Source organism: Conger conger, chromosome 5, assembly GCF_963514075.1.
Source record: "Conger conger chromosome 5, fConCon1.1, whole genome shotgun sequence".
NCBI classification, from domain to species: domain Eukaryota; kingdom Metazoa; phylum Chordata; class Actinopteri; order Anguilliformes; family Congridae; genus Conger; species Conger conger.
This window is the reverse complement of record NC_083764.1, coordinates 10,943,845-10,962,141: the sequence shown is the minus strand read 5'-3', so window position 1 is coordinate 10,962,141 and position 18,297 is coordinate 10,943,845. Positions and strand designations below refer to the sequence as shown.

The 18,297-nt window shown below is 46.4% G+C and overlaps 1 protein-coding gene across 3 annotated transcripts in view; it reads right to left on the bottom strand.

Moving 5' to 3' along the window:
* Nucleotides 1–18,297, bottom strand: part of hivep2a (HIVEP zinc finger 2a) — a 76,742-nt gene that overhangs the window by 45,484 nt on the left and 12,961 nt on the right. The window contains exon 1 of one of the 3 annotated variants that reach the window (XM_061242841.1): nucleotides 4–152. The exons of the other annotated variants lie outside the window; for them this stretch is intronic. The gene's annotated coding sequence lies outside the window, so the exon portion shown is untranslated. Of the gene's footprint in view, nucleotides 1–3; nucleotides 153–18,297 lie in introns of those variants that run through there. 3 annotated transcript variants of the gene reach the window in all.

Genomic DNA, 18,297 nt, shown 5'->3' with positions numbered 1-18,297 from the left:
AACCTGGCATTACCGGCAACCCAGACCCACATCCGCGGTCGTTCGCTGCATTCCTCTCAACCGAAATTCCCACTGTCCATCCTCGGAGATCGGTAACGAAGCCAAACAGCAGGCGAAACTCCCGTCAATCAGAAGCCACTCGCTGATAGAGCGTATGTTAGGAGACCTACTGATGTAAGCTAGTCACCAGAGAAAATACCCAGTCGTGACGCATATCCAGGAACAAAAATAGCAATAGGGCCCCCAGAGGGATTATACAACGGACTACATTTAGAGACACTTACAGCAGCCCGGAGCAGGCAGCCAGTGCACTGCAGTCTCTTTGGTGGTGGTGCAGGGTTTTTTTTTTTTTTTTTTTACTCACCCCCCCCCGACACAAAGTTTAGTTTACATTTTCCCCAAGCAGACATGACCACAAATAGAGGGGTCAAGTGAAAGGCAGACAGACGGGAGGAATCTCGTTGTATTCCGACACGGCGCTCCGATCCCGGTCGGGCTGGGAGCAACGGCTCATCGCCAGTGACCTGAGGATTGTCCGGGGAGGGCCCGACATAACAACACAGAATCGCCCCCCCACCCCCCCCCCTCCAAACCCCCCTCCCCTTCCTCTCCTCCTCCCCGCAGCCATCTATAAATAGCACACCAGAGAATATTTGCGAAACCTCTCTGAAATGCGGTAGTCCCGGCTCGATCCCTGCTCTTCGCACTGTCCTCTGATTGGCAGAGTGTCAGTGTGCGTCCACCGCGGAAAGTCAGTTCAGGGAGAGGCCGTCTTCCCCTGCAGCCCCCCCCCCCCCCCCCCCCTCCCCCTCTGCTGCAGGTACCCAACTCAAAATGTGAACTTCGCTGCAGTGAATATTAATTTGGGTTTATGCTAATGTGTTCCCTTTCGGCCTAATGAACAACCGTCGAGCGCACGCACACGGAAGACCGGAGGGTAACAAGATCGTTTCTTAAAACGGTTGTGTCTCGCATTTATCAGCAAATTCCCTGGTGCAAGACTTTGTTAAACTGAACGAAACCTTTATGCTTTTTTTAAACACCCAAAGTGAACAGAATGCCTAGTCACTGCACCACCCTCACAGCAACAGTGCAGGGCAGCAAAGAGAAGCAACCCGTGGATACTCGCAATAGAATCGCCCGCCGTTCCGAAAGACACAATCGAACGCTGGTATTCGATGCTCCTGTTACCGCAAGGAACCGGCTCAGAACACTCACGCAGCCATGCAAGAAGAACATGCAAGTCTATTATTAGCCAGGATAGCTACTGTACTTTTCCCTTAGAATCCAACTGTCAGGACTAAAAATGTTTCACCTGCCCTGACCTCCTCTCTAAGGCTTCGTGACCGCTGCTGAACGGAGTCTGGGGCCAGGGCATTCATCGGGAGGGATTACTTTTTTGGAATGTAATGTCTCAGACTGTCCAAAATCCCCACAGTCCGGGCACTTCGTCCCCTCCGCTTTTGGCTGTAGATGCTGCCGGGGACCCACTGAAGGGCTGCTTGTGATGGGGCCGCCATCTGTTTCACCTGCAGCATCGCGGAGCTCCAGCCAGCCTCCGCCACGCACCCATGTTCTTCTGTCCCCGCAACATGTTCCAAACATAAATAATTCATCTACTTATTCTGGCAGAGGACCATCTCTACGCAAACAACCGTTTTATTCAGAATAACAGCGACGCAAAGGGGTGCTGTTGAAATTTCAGTTTTACGGGAGCTGCCCTTGCACTATTTTGGGAGAGTCTGACAACGTGTGTGTTCATCCAGGGTTTTAAAATGCATTTCATTTTAAAATCATTTTTAGCATTTTTTCTTCTTTTTCTTACTAGGGTGACTCCAGGAGCATGCTGGGGAATGTTGTTCCATAAAAGGTAAGTCTAAGACAGACAGGTGCCGTGCTCTTTCCAATCACTTATTTTTATTTTTCCACCTTATTCCTTTCCTTGCTTCTTTTCTTGCTCCTTGCTCCACCCGAAGGAAAAAGAGGCGTAAAAAGGAAGTTAAGACGAGGAAACCCAGAAAACGTGAATTAAGCGAGTGGAATGTCCTTGCTCCTTTAAATGTCAGTTGGAAGCCACGTGAGTTCCAGATGTGGCGGCTCCGCAGGTGGATCACGTCTACGTCACGCATTCCAAGACAATGTTTCCGTTCAGGAGAGCCTCCACGCCTCCGGCTCTTACAAGGAACATTTCACGGGCTGGAATTTCCTTAAAAAGGGTGGACCTCGATCGATTTCCGGGCCGGAGGTGGAAAAATGAACGAGTGGAAAGAACCCCAAGCCCGGGTACCGTGTCGCCGGTTCTGCTCGGGGAGGCGGGCACAGGGCAACCCGATTGGCTAGGTAGGCCAGCGCAGAGGCGGGGTGATGACTCAAAGACCAATGATCTTCCTGACGAGCAGGTGTTGCACCTCTCCTGCCGTCAGGCCGCGGCGGGGAGTTATCGAGGCGGACTCGGCTTTGCGTCCTCCGTTCGTACGGCTATCGAGCCGCTCCTCCGCGGAGACAATGGGCCCGAACAGGGAGGGCCTGACAGCAGAGGCGCGAGCGTGGCCTTCGGCCAGGGGCTAAGTGCTCTTCTCATCAACGCGCTCGGACGTACGCGAGGGGGACGGAAGACTCCCCCCAATCCTCACAATCGAATCCACTTACCTGACCGCATTACTCATGCCTCTGTTTGTTTGGCTTTTCTTCTCAGGCAATCGATTGAGCGAAGGTTTGTAAAGCCTTCGATGTTTGCCTGATATAATTTTGCGCAAATTGTCAATGTCGAGGGGCGAATAAAATTGCCAATTGACTCATGAGTTCTGCAAGCTGTGCTAATCCCCCATTTCAGCAGAAAGGTGCTGAGATATTTGTTGCCGCTACCGTGCCTCGCTGTTACGCCACGACTGTGCGCATATCGCATCTGGCTCAGAAAACACTACTCACTCTGAAGCAAACTGCTAACTGCAAGACCTGAAGGCCGTGATGTGTCACACATATGCTACGCTAAACATGTGCAGCACATATGCAGTCATGTTTGCGAAGATTGAACGAATTCTGGAATAAACAAACTGTTCTCATAACGAACAAATCCACATTGATCAGGGAGATTTATCTTGTCCATTACGGCATTTCTGCATCAATATTTAACCAAGCTGGACATATTCTAATCCCACAGTGTATGTGTAAGAAGTGATGTCATCTTCATACAGTACATTACACTTGCAGCGTGCATTATTATTATTAGTATTATTAGGAATACAGAAACAAAACCAAGAGCAACGAAGCATTTGCATTGTGCTAATGGTGTTTTGGACTGTTTATGTTTTCTCTTATGACAAAGCTTTCTGTAAAACTGGTAGCCAATGAGACACGTAGAATACCAGGCCCATGAACATGCACAATTCTTAGTGAGCTCTGACAAACAAAGACATCTTAACTCACGTATCAAAACAACAAGCAGTTTGTCGGTTGTGAGTTCTCTTCTTATTCCTGAAATCGGTTCCCCCTCCTCCATCCCACCTCTTTCTTCACCAGGAAAAATGCATGTGAATGTGCTGCTAAAACGCGCCACCGCCAAGTAGTGAGAGCGAAGCTAATTGGAGGGCAACTTGAGTCGCATTTTCAAAGCTGTACCGTGTGTATCTGATATCCAAGTCCTGTTCTGCTAAGGGCTTGTGTCTCAACATCTTTCAGCACAATCATATTTTCAGTGTAGGAACAACCCACAGTGTCAATCCGCACACATGCTCACAGGCACGCACACAGAGACACACACACTCAAACAAATGCAAATGCACAGGCATGCATGCAGACACACACACACACACACAGCAACAAATGCACACACCTGAAGACAGACGCATGAAGGCAGACACACACAAATGCGCACACGTGCTCACAGACACACACAATCACACACAAAAACAAACACTCGCATGCACGCACACACACAGTATACATGCCACAGAAAACACATATACACATATACACATATACACAAATGCAAACACACACAAACTCTCTCACCACTGCATAGTGAGGGCCACTTTATTAAATCCTCATTGACAATATTATGGGAAGAATGGCCCCTGCTGGCAGACACTGTTATTTCTAAACTATAAACAGGGCTTTGATGTCCCGGTCAGATTCCACCTCTTGACCCTGCACAGTCCCACACTGGGCTGGGCGGTCTGTCTCCGAGCAGAGCCTCCGGGAGGGCAAGCGCGCCTGACAGGCCGAAGGCGGTCCGCTGCAAAAGCGAGTCACTCAGCGCCGATCCAAAAACAAACACGCGCTCATGCGAGCGGGCTGCGGCCGCTCATCGGAGCGCCGGGCGCGTGGGCCCCCCGCCACCGGCCCGAAACCCCCCCCCCCCCCCCCCCCGAAGCGCTACGCGACCCCGCCTCCCGCTGCACGCTTTCCGTCGGTAATCCCTCAGCTGTCCCCGCTCCCCGCTCCCAGAACCCCGCTCCCAGCGTCTCCCCAGAAAAACCTCCCTGTCATTCTGCGGCTTCTCATGTAGCCCGGGGCACCTGTCGCCCTGATACCGATGCACGGATGGGCCTGAGAGGCAGGTGGCCAGTACCCCGCCCCCCACAACCCCCACTCCGCCCCCGATAGCCGCCCCCCTCCCCGGCCACTTCCCCTCCACTGTAGTGTCGGTTTACCCCAATCGCTCAGACAAGCAGTACCAATTTTAGACTTGGCCCTGAGTCAGATCAGCTGGCCTGACTCTGGGAACGAACTGCGGGGGCTTCCCAAACAGAGGTCCCACACCCCCTGCCCCATCCCACCCCAGCCCCCCGGGCCCCCACCCCAGCAAACACTTGGTCACACAGGTGACTCAAAGAGGCTCCACGGAGACAGAAACAAACAAGAACATGTTCTATGGTCGTGTAAATAAGAAATAAAAAAGATCTGGAAATTATTCAAGTTAATGGTGTTTCCGGTATTCACGTTAATGAAAACCAGCCTTGCAATATGTGATGGTAGCTCTTGCAGTATGTCCATCCTTTAAAAAATACATGACAATATACTGCCAAAATGTACCTAATAATCTGTTTCAGCTGTAAAAATTCATGTGAATTCTAAATGCAGTACTAAGTGCAGAAATCATGATGTTAAATTACTTCAATTTGTTTCTCGCTTTTATAGACATTGCAAAATCACGGTGGACAGTTGTGTTATCTGAAACAGCTGTTTCTCAACAATCCCTCAAATCCATTAGGTGATTTGAGCCACAATTTTCCCAAAGTGGCAAAGTGCATTTTAAGGCCCATCATGTAATGAAAGACTAAAAATGTCAGCCTAAATCTGCCGCCACAGATGGCGGAATGGAATTTTCATCAAACACGGTATTAATGGGGTTGCATCACACCTTTTGCTTTTTAGAGGCGATTAACATAATCCATTTTATCATTCTTCATTTTCAGCCAATTTGTAGTTATCCATGCCCAGATCTCAGCTGGACACCAAGTAACAGTAAGAGGAATTGACGCCCCACGTGGCACAGGAAAACTTAAACATACATACACTGCACTAAGTATAAAAACTCAAAAGATATATGGGGTTATTTTGTGTATACCCTCTGAAGAATGCCTGCACTAAATTTGAGTGGGCCAAAGACTATACCCTGGGGAACGCCACGCATTACAACAGCAGTGTCAAAGCTGCACGCACAATAACATGGTCAAAGACTGTGTTAGTGACGAAAAACACTAGCACAAAGGGTGAAATCTATGGGTTCAACCCAACCTCCCAATATTAGATAAACCACCCAAATAATATAGCATGATGATGAGGAAAGAAAACTCATATAATAAACATGAGAATTTAATATTGTGATAAGGATATACTGATCAGTACGATCTGAAGCATTCCCCCATATAATTCACAGTTGTTCTTAAAGAACATCTTGCATGTCTCGGACCCCCGTGCACGGTCTCAGGCCTCAATATTCTAACTAAAGTTACGCCCTTGGCTAGCACATTTTACGATCAATGGTACATGGCAAGGTACTGTGAAATAAAGTAAGATCATTTGGATTGGTGCATACACTCCAGCAATGCATGATGGTTCTAATTTTTGCTAAACAGAATGAATTCAGTAGTGCATTTTTGACAATGTAAATATTTTTTTTAAACAGCACGTGAGCGACGGTTCGGCCTCGGGGCAACTTCCCCTGAGGTGTCAGGGAAAACGGTCGGTGTTTGGACAAAATTTAAGATTGAAGATCCCTTTTACCTTCACTTCAGAGACAAACTGCTTCTATCCAGAACAAATTAAACATGTGCCACCTGGCTCCGGAGCGAAGTCTCATTATTTGTATTCTGTGGCTGGGGAATAACCTTGAGTGGCTGTTACTGGATGTGCGGTGAAGGACGAGCTGCCTGCTCCGGTCTATAAATATAATTGTCTGCCCACTGGATTTTCCATGCTGCCTGACATCTTCACTTACTCCAGCACACAGCTCTGACCAGTGCAGCACTGATTCACTCCCAGCGCCAAGCAGCGCCACATGTTATCTGACCGTAATGCACGTACTCCCCATATGACACGGACCGGGAGGGTGTCGCAACAGAACGATTGCGTGAGCTTCAACCGAGACAAGTATCAACGCTCCCGTCCCCGAGTTCACACTCCATCCTTAAGTCGTGTTTTACACCTGAGAGTGTGTTTTCAACTGATTAGTTGCAAAAAAGCATATGTAATGGTAAAATAAACAAATGCTTTACGCTCTTGATGATTAGGACTTCCTACAGTACAATGCAAGAGTGGTCGTCCAAGAGTGTATCGAGACACATACCCCCCTTTTTAGCAGGAATTATTTGCCAAAATAAAGGAACGGGATACTATCCCTGACCCAAGGCTGACTGGGGGCCACATCTCCCACATTCATTACATTACATTACGTTAATGGCATTTGGCAGACGCTCTTATCCAGAGCGACGTACAACAAAGTGCATACCCATAACCAGGGATAAGTGCGCTGAACGACCCTAGAGGGAAGTACAATTTCAACTGCTACCAGTACAACAAAGATCGGGACCAGGGCCAATTAGAATTTTTTTTATTTTATTTTACAAACAAACAAAAACAAAACGCAAAAGTATGACCAAACCCCTTAACTAGCCAAACACTGCTTACCTAGCCAAACTAAAAATACTGATACACAAAAAAGTAAATCACAGAAAGACAACAAAGTAAGGTTCACAGGGAGGTAGGAAGGGACGTGGAGAGATGCTGCTTGAAGAGGTGCGTCTTCAGTTTGCGGTTGTTAAATGAGTCTTCTTCAACCCCACAACAAGACGGCCAATATCAGTCACACTCTGCACAATGAGGTAGGTGTTATACCAATAGCGGGATTGGATATTAACTTTATTGCACATGTGGTTTACATCTAAAGCATTAGGCCACAGCCAGCGCATGTCTTGTGACAGCACTGTACTCGTACATTACACGAGATTCCCAATTACACACACTTCTATGAAACACAGATTTCTCCATGGCTTCGCGGTCTCGGTTGCGTAACGGCGGTCCGTGATGCATGGACGTCAACACCCATTGTGAATTTGTCTTGTTTCGGGAAGGGAAAATGACTCACCAGTTTATTCTGTTACCTCTCAAAGGATTAACAAATATTGTGAGAATTTTCTGTTGACACCTTCAAGGACAGAAAAGGCGGATTGTTGCCAGTTCAGATGCAGAGAAAAAGACAGCTTTTCTCATGACTTCTCTGTTTTCTTTTCTGGATCAGATCAGGTCAGGTCCATGTCACAGCGAATTTTCATCTACAGTACGTACAGTACAGCCCGTATTGCTGAATAGTTCTTCGGATGATAGTATGTGGACCTTGTGCATGTATTATCTTATATTAAAATGTCCATGTGTTAAAGGTCAAACGTGAATGGAATATACAGTATCTAATTCAAGTTACAATGTTGACAAAAGGCTAACTCTCCTCTAACCAAAAAGTATTATTATTTTAAATTGCATTCACTTTTTTAAATTTCCTTCAAAATAATAGAAACATAGACCTGCTGTATATAGAACAAGGATGGCCTCAAGAGGTAAATATGTGGGTCAACTATTTGCAAGGGACATTCATGACATGCTGCCATATGCCACCTATATTTGAAGAGACAACAAAATACATGGTGTAAACCTTCACCTACAGCAATCGTCGCATTTACACAGGCAAATTCTGTCATTCTGTCATAAATTTCTTCATATGTAAAACAAGGAACAAAATGGGTGCCAGTTTCCTTAATACGCTGCTGCTAGAAATAATGGCAATTTCACAGGACACTGCAGCCTGTAGCCTAGTAGCTAAGGTATATAACTAGGACCCAGAAGGTTCATGGTTCAAGCCATGATAAGATCCATGCAGTTGTTGGGCCCTTGAGGAAGGCCCTTAACCCTGGATTGCTCCAGGGGGGATTGTTCCCTGCTTAGTCTAATCAATTGTACGTTGGCTTGGATAAAGGCGTCAGCTAAATAATATCTTTTTTTATTGTTTAGTGACACAGCAGTCATCGAAGCTAATGATAACAACCAATGAATCTTCCCCAGTAGAAAGTTATACATAAGGAGTTCCAATAGGTTAAAAACAAATACATATGCCATTGCCTTTGTTTGGTGATTCAGAGCTTTTATGTTAAAGAATTATGTTCACTGTAGCCCTTTGGACAGTTTGACAAAATTCCCCATTATAACAAAGGAAACAGGAGAATTTAATAACAGCCCTCCTCCCACTTTCCTTTTGTCAAGAGTGAACAACCTCTTGAAAAGAGTGACACCGAGAAAGCATGCAATCCACAGTATCGGCATAAAATATGCATAAAATTATATAATGCTTATATAAGCCATCCAAAGCTGAAGTCTTGTTCTGCCACGCTGCGTGCAACAGCTAATTAAGTGACGTGCGGAGAGAAAAACAGAGCGGGGGGAATTGCTAATTTTAGGTCCTTCCCGAGTCCGTCGGACAAATCGGGAGGGTGAGGAGGCAGCAGGCGGCTTCACGCGCAACAGCTGGAGAGGCAGGCGTGCGGGGACGAGCCTGCGATGACATCACCAGCCGCGGAACGCACGGGAACGAACAAAGAGCTACTCCAGACACGGGGAGAGACGGAACGAGAGCGAGAACGACTGAGAGAGCGAATGAGAGACACGACGAGAGAGAGAGAGAGAGAGAGAGAAAGAGCATCCACAAGGTCACATGTACATGCACCCAGCCCCCGAGCGGACTGTACACGAGAGACCTTCTCCCGCCGGAGAGTACAACATGCGACATTAGGGGCGAGGATTCCTGGAGTGGCTCTTCATGTCAAGAGTTCACCTAGTGACAGGAATTACATCACGTTAACCAGCTCATGCAAATAAACCAGGTCCGACTCAAACAGCATACAATATTAACTTGCAGCAATGTTGTTTTTTTCACCCAAACCAACTCCTTTTGACAGTAATTAGCAAAGCTATCTCCAACTGGCAAGCAAACCTGCAGTAACTTCCGCACAAAGCCAGCAAAGCTTCAGTCTGCCTTGGACCGGGCAGAAACACAACCAAACCTTGAAGGTGCAAATACAAGAGATGATACATAACTGGAAGAACCAGACTAACCGCTCAGAAATAAAGCAAGTTTTCCGTTCCTGTTGATTCATGTGTCTGGGGGGGTAGAAAAACTAAAGATAATGGGAAAGTCAGGCAGTGAGCTCGGTGTGGCGTGGGGCCACAGAGGACCTGAGCCAGGGAGGCCGAGACCCTGGCCTCTCCTTCCCGAGGTCCGTCTGTATAACGAAGTCCTCCACAGTGCTCCTCACCCAGCGACCAGGTGCCAATAAATGTGCATTTATCCATTTCCCGTAACACAGCTCTGTACCCATTGACCTGGCAAGTACAGTAGAGATGAATTCCGCTGTGGAAAAAACGCTCCCTGGCCAACATCTCTCAGACATTTTCTACATAGATGACTGTAACAAAAAAAAAAAAGGTTGAGCAAAAAAATGAAGCATTCCTTTCGCAGGATTACAGTCTTGTAGATCAGAATTTGCTGGTTCAATATTTATACATCCTGCTGAACTTGCCAGAGCAGCGTTTTAACCCTGTACTTAAGGGAAAATCTAAATTATAGCTTTGCCTTTAGTGGCATATACAAGACACCTAAGCTATAAAAATGTAACCGGGGGGCCCCTTTCAGACATAAACATTTTGTGTCGTTGTTGTCGTTGGCGTACGCCACGATCCTCGAAGAAATGTTTCGCCATTTCTGAACCCGTTCCACCGACATAACCCGACGATCTCAGAGCGGAATGCCATTTGTCTCCATTTGTCAGGTTAGGGAATAGGTTCGGGAGTTGCTTAGACCGCCTGCGCCCCCCGCCCCCCCCCTCTTTCCCCTTTCCAAATGAACAGGGCTCCTGGGGGCTGGTGATTGACCCCAATTACAGCGGCGCGACCGAAGAGGGATGGATCCGGGAGCCGTCGCCGCGCTCCGGAGGATAAGTAGCGGGGTTACTGCAGCAGTCTGCGGTAATGCCGCTTCGATTCCCCACAGGCCCCTCTCCGCCCGGGCTTAATTCACTGGCACTTCCCCCGCGACTGCCCCCGTACCGCCGCTCAGAGGCTCGCGGAGGAGAGGAGGGGACGAGCTCGCCCGGGGATTTGCATTTAAAGGGCAAACGAGGCTGTTCCGCGAGAACCTGATCATTTCTGCACGCCCGCCTAATTACAACTGATGTTCGGTGGGAAAAAAAGCTTAAGGATTAAAAAAAAAAAAAAAAAAAAAAAAAACCTGTAAGCAAATGCCCAGGTCGGCATATCAAGTGAACGGGGTGAACATGGCCTTTGTCTGAATAACAAACGCTGTACATGCAGAGCACAACCAAATGTTCTGAGTTTCACTTTCTCCTCATGCACTAGGTCTCACTTTTCCACTATAGGTACTTCATAACACAGTTCAGATTGTTCTTTACCCCTTAAGTCTTACCGGCCCAGCCTTGCATTCATTCCTTTTTTTTAACAGTGGAATTCTCAATCACTATGGAAACAGGATATACAGATTGAAAGCATTTCAACTCACGGTTCTACCTGTATAACCTATTTTAAGATGCCGCTGCTTTAGCGACAGTTCCCTATTTTGTAACATGTGGGTGGCAAAGCAAGCGTGGAGGGACCCTGCCTTCTCTGCATTTTGGAAATCCATATACTACACAAAATAAGGTAATGTCAGTGTCCTTTTCACCACAAGGGTCCAGCAAACCAAATGCATAATGATACAAGAATGTCCATTGTTTAGCTACTTAGAATTTCTCTGGAGGAATTATCATTGTCCGTTCCATCATTGCATACTTCTACAAAAGTACTTGCAAATAGCAAAGAGCCAAGATGTGACCCAATTTTATATCAGTGATCATCTAAATTCAATCTGAAAATTGTATTATTATTTAGTATGCTTATAAATAAGGAGCAAGCCTGCTTTTCAATAATAAATAGCGTGTGAAATTGTGGATGACTTGTTGATGGGGGTTGAGCATTTGACAAAGACATCAATCAATAGAACTCAAATAATATATTAGTATACAGGATGTTATTATTGTGATTATTGTACTTATTTTTACAATCTTTCTCGACCTGTTGCTATCTGAGGAGAGCACAAGGAGAGGGAGAGGTAGGGGGAGGGGGACAGGCGGGGGGAAGTGCAAAAACTTTTTTTCAGGATAAAAAGTGTTGCATACTTTAGTGAGCAAAATACAGTATTTTGCACGTCATAAGACCAATAATATAATTTTGTTTCCATTTGTCCTTCTGGAGACAGCAAATGTCCTTTTTGGAAAACTGCCTAGACATAGCTTTGAAAAAAACAATGCAGAATGCTATTTGGTGATATTGTCATCAAATTTGAAAGGCTATTTTTCCAGTGTTTTGGCTGTGGCTCCATTGTGTTTCTAAGTGCGCCAGGCACCACTACAATAATCTGTATCCACTCAAAACAGAAAATCTTTTCAGTGAGAAAAGTGTATGAGCTTCTGACTGTTGGAAAACGGTTACCTTTCAGAAGACAAGATTCAAGAATAGTATTTTATTTTGGGTATGTAATCTTCAAGCTTGTGGAAAGAAAAGGGGCGATACTTAAGGGGTTAAATATTTGTTTTGGCTGAAATGTGCCGTAAGCATCAAGAAATAGGACGAACAAAATGTACGAACATTAACAGCTTTAAATACATTCTTTTAGAGCAAAACATGATTTCATTATTTACTTTTTCTGTGGTTTAGCCACCAAGAATTAAACATTGCGCCATGCCTCAATATGTAAGCTACAGGGTAAGAGGCACAGCTGTTGTCGCCATAAGAAGCCATTACATGTGACAGCAGGAGATCACATGCAATCACACTCACAGGTAGAACAGTCAGATAGGGTCTGAGCCACGGCAAAAACCTCAATTTTATGGAGGCTGCCAAGACCACACATGGGAAGACAAAACTGAGAGAAAGGGGGGAAGAAATGGACTGCTTAACTCCTGCTACTCGCTAGCTAGGCCCAAGGTCTTCAGACAAGTTCAGCACTTTGATTTAAATTATTCCCACATCGTCGCTCGTTTCCCTATACAGCCACAAACCTTCACTGGAGTAGAGCAGAAGGACTGGCTTTTTGGAGTAACAGTACCGTGATTACACCCAAGCCCTGCACTATTACACCGGGCGTTCACCATGAAAGGTTACATTCTCTGCCCACTTTTCTGTCAGTGTTTGTTTTTCCAAACTGCTTCATTACATACCCAGGAAGACGGGGCTCATTCTTCAGCAAGCAAGGTTCATTCCATTACATTACATTACATTACATTATTGGCATTTGGCAGACGCTCTTATCCAGAGCGACGTACAGTTGATTAGACTAAGCAGGAGACAATCCTCCCCTGGAGCAATGCAGGGTTGAGGGCCTTGCTCAAGGGCCCAACGGCTGTGCAGATATTATTGTGGCTACACCGGGATTAGAACCACCGACCCTGTGTGTCCCAGTCCTTTACCTTAACCACTTCGCTACAATGCATTACACTGCATTACCTTTCATTCCATTCCATTCCGTCACATTACGGAACATTCGTTTACAATCGCATAGAGGACGCTCTCATTCCAAACGCCGAGACACTACAGCAGGCAGCCGACAGATTGCCTGCACAGCCAGGATGCTAAATCAATGCAGCGTTTGCAACAGGAAGCACCAGGGAGGTGACGCTGTACAGCTCACACCTCCTCACCCCTCCAAAATAAGACATGCCACATTACTGTGCAGGCTGGCTGTCAGCGTGCAGCTGCAACACCTCACCGAATCCCAGCGCATCTGCAGAACAAGATTCATCACCTACAGTCAGCAGCACTGAGGAGCTAACCGTCTAATCCTGAAGAGAAAGATAACCGATCATCCATTTGGACGCTTTCCTCGAGGGCCATGCTAATTGAACAGGAAGCGGCAAAGCGTTGGCCGCAACAATAAATACAAAACCTATTTGCAATTTTAATTCGACTCCCACATCTGGACCGGCTCTAATACTTGACCCAATTATGGAGTCTCCGACAGTTGAGACGACGCCCATGGTACAAATTGTTCGTTTGCACGTCTGACAACGGCAGAGCCCAGAATATATTCAAAACAAGAAAGGCAATTTTAATGACATCAAACGTGTCAGCAGTAAAAGTAACAAGACGAATGACGCCTGGAAACGCACAAAGAAAACCCTCTCAACGATAGTGCCAACCATTCATCATAATTTTCTGATTTATGTTTATAAAGATATCAAATGTCAACCTAATATTATTTTATTAATTTTTTTTTTCTTGCCTGTCAGTGAAAAAGGATATTTCTTTGTAATACACAATGTCACATACAGTACGTCTGACAAGTAAGATCGGTCTTATTGTGGATGGTAATAACATGCCTTTTTTTTTTTTTGAAAACTATGATAAACTAAGGGAACACAGAGAAAAGGGGGTTTTATTAATAAATACATCTTCCTTTATTCTTTGATCTTGCCAGCTAAAATGGTTGCTGTACACCAGGGCACTCAAAACAAATCAAGTTCTGACAAACGTACTGAACAATCACACGTTACGTCCCCGACTGTGCTAGCGTTGACGCGAAGGAAACGATCGACGTCTTCCCACCTGTGACATCACGTTTCAGAACGCAGACAGCGGGGATCTGTGAAAGACCTGATCAAGGTTTTCACTTAAGAAGGGAGACTTTCACAGACAAAGAGCTACAGTATATCCTCCAGGGGCAGCAGAATTCCTTCACAAATTAGAGACGCCACGACAAAAATTCTACCCAAAGAAACTGCCTCAATATCATACTCACAAGTGTCTCATAAGGCCCAGTAATAATTCAGCACAGATGTTATATTTCATTTTACTATTCACCAGGGCTGCCTTATAATGGTCTGTGGTAAATATTAGTGAATGATACACTTTGTACCCGGGCCCAGGAATTTCACCCGCCAACCTTGCTACAACGACACAAAATACGAGGTGTCGTCTTCCCTCTCTGCTCTCTTTGTGTAATTAGGCATCGCATCGTTTTTTTTTATCAAACAACAGACACGCAGTGAGCCAGTGCAACTGGCTTTTCTTTTTTCTTTTTGGCCCGAAGCCCCGTCATCTGCGAAATCAGAGGCTAATCTGTGGGTCTGTTCCAAATCCCCGAATCCTGCCGCTCTCATCCCGAAAATGTCGATATCCGCCGCGCGGCTCCCGGCGTGATGGAGTGCGGGCGCTGTCGGCGGAGCGGGTTCAGGTGCTTCAGGAGAGCGGGCGGACAGCACTTCTGAACGAACGCACACGTGTCCCAGCAGCGCTTCCCTCACTTTTAATTAAGGACCCATTGCGTAACCCGTCCTTCAGATTAAAGGGTAATTTAGCCTTCCAGCGCGAAACTGCGAGGCACGAATTATCCTTAGCTGCCGTAGCGGTAACCTTGGAAAGAACGCTTCGTTTTGGCACCAACCTATGAAATTGTGCTCGATATTTAACTAGGTATAATGCGAAATAGCTAAAAACGTCTTGCAAAGGTAGCAACTGCTATTGAAGGAGCCACCGCATCCTAGCAGTGGGATTGGAGGTTTTGCAAACCCACCTGGTTTTTTATGGGATTGATGTGCTGTTGTAGGATAAGCAGCAACAACTAAGATTGACAGCGGATAAAATATACTAATACGGGGACTGCAGCCTTGCTCTGAAAAACGACAGCTCCTGAAAACATTGACCCATGGCCGTTTGATCAAATTAAGCATACTAATTGATGAAATTGCATAATCAAAGGTTTGGATTGAACAGAAATCAGTCAGAGTGGTGCTCAAGGACCATGGCTATGAACTAACTACCCATCAGAGGTAAGAGAAGGCAGGATGGTTGAGTCATATAAAGGTAATTGGTTGACATCCTCCATTAAGAACTTTCTTTTCAACTTTACACAGAATAAGGTCTTTAACAAAGCCAACATCAGTAACATCAAACACTAGCTATTATTATTATTAATATTAATATTATTATTATTATTATTGTAGTGTGGCTGTGTGCATATATCATGTCAGCGAATCACTATTTACTGTATGGAATGCTTGCTATAGTTCAGTGCTTTCCCATACCATTAGTAATGTCTGATAGTTTCATATTATGCTTTTACAGTAATAAGGCAACCACATTGTGCAGTATGACATATTCACGATAGAAGCAACACAAAAGCTATTTGTTTGCAGTTATTTTCATAATGACCTGCCAAAAAAATTGGCAAGATCTCAAGTAAAGATCTGACAGGTGTCTTTCGATAGCAGTCTGTTCCATATACAACATACTCCTGTTGCCACCCAAAGCCAGATCCCATTCCTGTCAATATTATAGATTTGTCATAGAAAGCACAGGAACTTGAGGCCCACTCGCTGCTAACAGATGGCAGGCGGTGTAGTCACTATCACGGTTTGGGCAGTGGGCCCCAAACAGAGAAAGCTGTTCTCAAGCACCATTCATTTGCACATCCTTACTTTCGAGATCCGTCAAACTGTGTCATCCCTAAATACGGCGTCGCTCCAAAACCACCTCATGCAAATCCGCAGCACCAAATGTTCTGAGACTCTGTTGTTTTAGGGTGCCTTAATGTGGAGAATCTGCACTCTCTTATTATGAAAATAAATCCTGCAGAATGGGACAGTAGTGGGATGTTGGGGTTAGGAAACTGACCATAAGGGTGCAGGTTTGATTCCCAGGAGCACTGAGCCTAACGGAATATATTTTATTATTATTTGCAGTGTGTGATATGAGTCACCGTGAATGAGTACAGCCGCTAAGAACATCAATCGCATTAATGTTGAAAAGAAAATTCAAAAGCTGTGATTTTTTTCAAACTGTTGCAGACCAATAGAAGTAACCGAACAACGTTATTCTTGCACATAACTTCGCTTGCCCCTTTCAATCACCGATGACAGAAACCTTTCCCCCCGCGCAGATAAGCAGATACGCGTCGGATTTTTCGGGAGCGCTAACTCTGTGAGTAAACATTGATTAGGCCTGTCGCGGCCGCGCGTTTTAAGTCGGGGGGGGGGGAGGAACGGCGGCTAACATTAGCGCCTTGCGGTGCCGTTTCCGGATGAACCCAGCGTGGTCCGCTTTGAATTATGGTCTTTGAGGAGCATCGCGGAGGCTTTAATGCGAGAGCTGCCAGATTAATGGCCGGGGTGGCCGTGCCAATATCCCAATGTCAAATCGCTCCGATCCATCTCCTCCGCATTCATTATGACCCCGCGGGTGGTCGTGCCCACCCCACTCCCCCCCATGACGCGCCGGGTCGGCTGATATCAGGCCCGGAAAAGCACAATCGTCTCTATCCGGGGATGCGGATCACCTTCATTATGCGTGGCAGGGGGTGGGACAGTGGCTGCATTCCAACAGGGGGCGGGGATATCGAGTTTAGCCGGGGCGAGTGTCTCCCACACACAAGCCCCACAACTTAGACTCTGGATCATTTTAAAGATATAATCTTTTAATTATTATTTACATTTTTGGTATTTAGAAGAATTTCAAATATTTCTTATCTACAGCGACTTACACTGATTATGATTCTCGTTTACATAAAATTAATTTATACGGATTGATACTTTCTCCTGAAGCAATTCTGGGCAGCCCCAGAGCTAGGAACCAAATCCACAACCGCTGTATCATAATAATAACAATGTACTATCATTATTAGTAGTTGTAGTAGAGGTACAAGTATTATTATTACTATTACAATTTCTTATTGCTTTACATTTCACTCATCACAATTGCTAGCAATGTGAAGCATTGCATGTTGTATACTGGATATACTTACATATTGCTACACATCCCCCCCCCCTCCCCCTGCTCTCCCCTCTCTGCGCTCTCTCCTCCTGACACCAGCCTCTCCATCTCTCCGTCACCTCTCAGCATCCCCTCCTCTCCCTCCCTCCCTCCGTCCCGTTTCCGCCCGCGCCCCCGCTCCTGCTCCCAGACTTCCGTCAGAGTGCGGCGAGTGCCATTTGCTCTTTTGAGCGTGTGGGCGTGCTGAAGAACACTTTAGTCACCGCGCGGCACAGCTGCGCTCTCCGGCTAACCAACTGGCGCATTAGCGAGCTCGCCACCTGTTCCGCGCGCTCGCCGGCCGCCTTCTTCCTCCTCCTCCTCCTCCTCCTCCTCCTCCTCTTCCTCCTCCACCTCCTCCTCCTGCGAGCCAGGCCGGAGAAAACGAGGGACGCTTTGTTCGACGGACGCATTGTTCTCCCCTTGTTCCCGTGTCCCTTTTTTTCAGACCGCGCTACCGCTAATTGTCGGCTAGCGAGCGCGCCGCCATAGCTAAAAGCGCTGCGGTCCGGTCGACGGGAGAGGGGTTTGGAGAGGAACCAGGACGGATGGATTAAGCTCAGTGTTACACAGCTACGCAGGTGCACGGTGAGGAGTGCCTTTGTCGGCGATGTATGTGGCAGGCTTCCAGGCGGTGGCTTAAGGGCTGTGATGAAGAGTGCCGGCCTACAGCAGGATAATGGAGGTCACGCTTCTGTGAAGCCACCTACTGCTCTTTTCAGGACGGACTCGTGTCACATGAGAAGGCTTAGTACATCAGCGGCTCAATAATGTCACCTTTCGCACAGTTACAACAAATTGTCCCATAGAACTGTTGTACATCTCAATGCAAGCAACTATGCACCCCTAAAACAGTAAGTAGGGGGCAGCCCATAGCCTAGTGGTTAAGGTGCTTGACCGGGACTTGGAAGGGTGGTGGTTCAAGAACCCAGAGTAGCCAAAGTAAGATCAGTG